This window comes from Cyprinus carpio, unplaced genomic scaffold (genome assembly GCF_018340385.1).
Source record: "Cyprinus carpio isolate SPL01 unplaced genomic scaffold, ASM1834038v1 S000006590, whole genome shotgun sequence".
Lineage (NCBI taxonomy): Eukaryota > Metazoa > Chordata > Actinopteri > Cypriniformes > Cyprinidae > Cyprinus > Cyprinus carpio.
Window position 1 is genome coordinate 561792 of NW_024879241.1, and position 4777 is coordinate 566568.

At 37.3% G+C, this 4777-nt stretch overlaps 1 long non-coding RNA gene across 1 annotated transcript; it reads right to left on the reverse strand.

Moving 5' to 3' along the window:
- Window positions 1–475: 475 nt before the first annotated feature.
- LOC122144116 lies at window positions 476–2037 on the reverse strand. The gene is made up of 4 exons (XR_006159541.1): window positions 1933–2037; window positions 1386–1475; window positions 1203–1232; window positions 476–517 (listed from the first exon to the last, which is right to left on the reverse strand). It is a non-coding gene; the product is annotated as an uncharacterized LOC122144116 (long non-coding RNA).
- Between the last annotated feature and the right edge of the window lie 2740 nt (window positions 2038–4777).

The following is a 4777-nucleotide window of genomic DNA, read 5'->3' on the forward strand; positions in this document are numbered from 1 at the left end:
AACTACAATACACAAAAGAAAAAGAATGGCCATTGACATGGACGCTAAACAAATGTAAAACAAACATACTTTAACACAGTCATAGCCTCCTAACCAGGTCGTAGTTGAAGCATGAGTTTGAGATTTAACCAGGTCCTGTATGAAGGTGTACTCCTCATAAAACTGTGTAAGAGGCCCAGGTTCCCATCCTAGCCCCAAACACTGGTTTCTAAAGAGAATACGGACATAAAACCTATTGTTAACTTAACTGAAAATTTCAAGACTTAGAAATGAAGGAATCCCCTATGATAAGATGGCATCTCATACCTCTGCAGTCATCCAGAGAATGCTGATAGTTTAAAAAGCGGAAAGCATCTACCTTTATATACACGCAGAGGCACATATTCACTTTTGCAAGGTTGTCTGTAACAAAGTTTTGTTAGTATTATTGCTGCCTTAAATCTTTAGTATTTTCATTAAACTGAGATCAGATTGATATTGTATGTATACACACCGTGTCTGACCAGGGTACAGGTCCCTGTTTAAAATTGTGTAAATAGCACAAAGAAATAAACAGAACAAAGATACAAGTTAAACAATGTTTAAGTTTGTAATTGTCCAGATACAGAGACCATACTATCAAATGTAAAATAGCATTGCACAGGTCCTTCACTGTATAAATTAAAAAGAGTTGAATTCCTTGTTAAAAGGACAAAGTAATGTAGGTGAAGGGCAGTGAGTGATTTTCTCTCATTAGATTTCTTGCGATTAAACATAAACGACATCACAGCAGCTGGGTAAATTAGCACAGTCACTTTAAGAGACAATGCATCCGATTTCTTTCTCAACTGTTTCCATTCACTTAAGAGATAACAGACCGCCAAGACAGGTACAACATAATATTTTATGCATTTGTCCGTTCAAGAGCAAGAAGAGACAAAACTCAATTTGGTGTTGAAGGGGTGAGACGTGGCTCTCTGTGTGCACAGAACACAGCGCACAGGTGCTGAATTAAGCTTTTCACCTCTTTTGTGTGTTTGTATGGTTTATGTTTTGGTTGTTCACTCAGGGTGCCAGATGAAGAGAGCTCAGTTTCAGTGTTGTGATTGCGCTGTCCACAGCCGTGGGCCCCTAGAATCATCACCACCTTTCACCCCACCAGCGACGACCCTGCTTTTGTCACTACAACTAGACAGAACAAATGTAACACTAAAATAGCTCACCATCGCCTGTGCCAGTAAGAGGTTCTGCCTCTGAAATAATCAAAGAAAACAATATATATGTATATATAAAAATTTTAATAATCAGATTACAAATTTATGTCCAAGTCCAAACTAGCAGTCAGTGGGATTTGAGGTAAACTGCATAGATAGAAAACTGGGCCACATACACTTCACAACAATTACCTGAAGCATCCAGAGCAAAGAGCAGAAAGAAAGACAGACAAAGAGGCCAGACTGCCATTGTTCCTGAAATCAACCAGTACTACTGCACACCTGACCAAAACATTGAAGACAGAAACAGAATAAAACACATATATGCACATATACGTTTTAAATTCATTATTAACCTGTTCTCACTGTTCCACATTCAACATTGCAAGCTGAATGAAGCTTGGGCTAATTAGGACTGCAAGTCAGATGCAGATGTAAAGAAAAGTATATTGACTGGCATCAGCACACTTAATGATCATTAAGCGTAGTTTCTAAAAAATATTATTTTTTTTTTTACTTAAAAAAAAAATATGCATTATAAATTGATTATGCATTTTGCCCTGTTTTTTATATTGTAATCAGATAGCCTCACATTCCAAACCAAGTAAAATGAAAGAGTCATGAAGTACAAAATTTAAAAAATTATATATATATAAGCATTCCAATGATCCATTGACTCAAAGCCATACTTTATGAAACAGAGTGAAATGTAAAGTTTTAAACTGCTGAAAAACCTCACCTTCTATGAAGTTAGTCACGTCCAAGTACTCTGTAGCTCTCTGCAGAACAACAAATGCTTGACTCTTAAAAACCTGATTATGATTCCCCTCTTTTTATTTGGTTCTATACCACAGAGGAGAGACTGCTGTCTGATTGGGATCCTGTCTCCAAAACCCACAACGAATCCTTATCTTACACCTAATCCCACACAAGAAAACCAGGACAGTTATGATGAGAAATCGTTACATAACCTAAATCAATACAAACATTTACTTGACTTGGTTATTTTATAACATTGTGTTAATAATGACTCTCTAGTGTTGTGGATGTTGTCATTTTTGACATTTAATTTGTTCACTGTCACTATGTTTATAGGCATTATTCACAGTATAGCCGGAATGGAAAGGGGTTTTGTCTGTAATATACATTGAGATCAGGAGAGAGATGAAGAACATGTGGAGCTCATATTCACGTGGGCCTGCAGGGCTCCTTGCGCTCATCAAAACTATTCATTAGTTCCTCAAATGTTCACTTCTGATACCTAATATAATGGTGAGTTTTATTCTGTGGAAGAAAAAAAAACTGAAATTCGGGATTCTATGTATATCTTGCAAATTTATATGCCTCAACATTTTAATTACACATATTCAAGATTTAATACTGCATATTTAGAATGCTTACTAAGTCATTATTGCTTGCTCTTTCCCCATAACTCTCCCCACACTCTCTTGTGAAAATCTGTCCTTACTTGGACTAACCAAAGTGTGCGTTAGTAATCTTTGGAGGAAGGTCTGATTTTGCCTCAAGCAAGAGTATCTAAAATGTGATCATGCGATATTCTACAGTAATTAAGTCATCTTGAAAAGGCCAAATGTGACCCTGGACCACAAAACCAGTAATAACGGTCAATTTTTGTGAATGTTTTTTAGGATAGGACAATATTTGGTCGAGATACAACTATTTGAAAATCTGGAATCTGAGGGTGTAAAAAAATCGAAATACTGAGAAAATCATCTTTAAAGTTGTCCAAATGAAGTTCTTAGCAAGGCATATTACTAAACAAAAATTAGGTTTTGATATATTTATGGTAGAAAATTTTCAAACTATCTTCATGGAACATGATTCAAGGATTCAAAGCGTTTATTGTCTTATGCCCAATGAGGAAAACAAGTTTCCCTGAGCAATGATATTCTGATCTGAGACTACATTTTAAAACGTATCTCCTTCAAGAGCTTTCAAGCTACAACCACCAAACTCGGGTTGGAATTCTTTTTTCTAACTGATCGAACTTACAATTTTTGTTAAACAGATGATCATAACTATGAAATGTCCCACAGACTTTCATTGAGGGAGTTGACACTTTTGTACAGTAAGACTTATAGTGTGTTTAAGCTGTCTATCACTAGTAAACCTTTATAATTATTCTAGGACAACATTCTAAGTCATCTAAGTGTCTGGAGCAGTCGAATGTGGCATCTACCTATACATATCTATGGTAACAACATGTTAGCAGCGTTAAATCATGCTAAAAACATGCTAATGACATGCTAACAACACGTTAATTATGCTAGAAACATGCTAGAAACATGATAAGCAATATGTTGATCATGCTAGGAACATGCTAGCAATGTGTTAATGCTAGAAACATGTTATTCATGTTAACATGCTAATCGTGCTAAAACATGCTAATCATGCTAACAATGTGTTAAATCTTGCTAGTATCATGCTAACAACATCTATCTAAACTTTCAAACTTCAGCATTGGCAACTGCTTCAAACTTTCAGACAAGGCTTTTTTATATCAGCGTTCAAAGTTCATTTGCAAACTTGACTCATCTAGTTAGGTTTAGCAATGCATCATGCTCAAACATGAGCAATGTTGAATCACTGTTCGCGTTTATATTGAAATCCTCCTACTTTTTTCTTTGAAAAATTTGGTAACACTTTATTTTAAGGTTACATCTATTAGTTGCTTATTAGCATGTATATTATTAGAATATTAACCATGTACTAGTGCAAATTAAGCACATATTAATGCCTTATTCTACATCCCTAATACTACCCAATACCTGAACTTAACAGCTACCTTACTCACTATTAATTAGCAGAAAATTAAGAATTTATTGAGAAAAGTCATAGTTATTAGTAAGAAGCAACTAATAGATGTAACCGTAAAATAAAGTGTTACCAAAAACTTATATGATTGTTTTATGCAGTTTATACATGTTACAGTACAGATGGGTCGGAGATGGAAGATCACAGATAAGGTGGTATTTATTGACACAAGCAGAGGAGGTATGGTAAACAGTATCAGTTTACTCACTCTCTGAATTTACCGTTATACCACTGTCCTTGTCTTGATGTAGGGTGAAAGTCCTAGAAGTAGCAGAGGAGTGGAGACGTTGAGGGCTGGAGACACACACACACACACATTCACGATCGACACAGGAGGTAACTGGGAGTCACTGGAGATGGGTAAGTATAGCAATAGAAGTCCTTGAAGTTGGCAGGTAGGTAATCCTAGTTGCGAACGAGACTGGACAGTGACTGTGTGTTTGTGTGAGTGAGTGTCTTTTAAGTGTTGGTAGATAAGGTGCTGACGAGGGGCAGGTGTGTGTGATCAGTACTCAGGTGAGGGAGTGTGCTGTGATTGGAAGGGGCTGGAGCCTGGCGTCTCTGTGACAGTACCCCCCTCCCCCCCCCCCCCCCACAGCCTGCTCTTGAGGGCCGAGGACCCCGGCGTTGTGGTGGTCTTCCTCTTCCTCGAGGGGCAGGTCTGTCGGGATGAGTTGCATGGAAGGTGTCCAGTAAATTCGGGTCAAGTATGTCGTTGCGTGGAACCCATGAACGTTCCTCAGGACCAT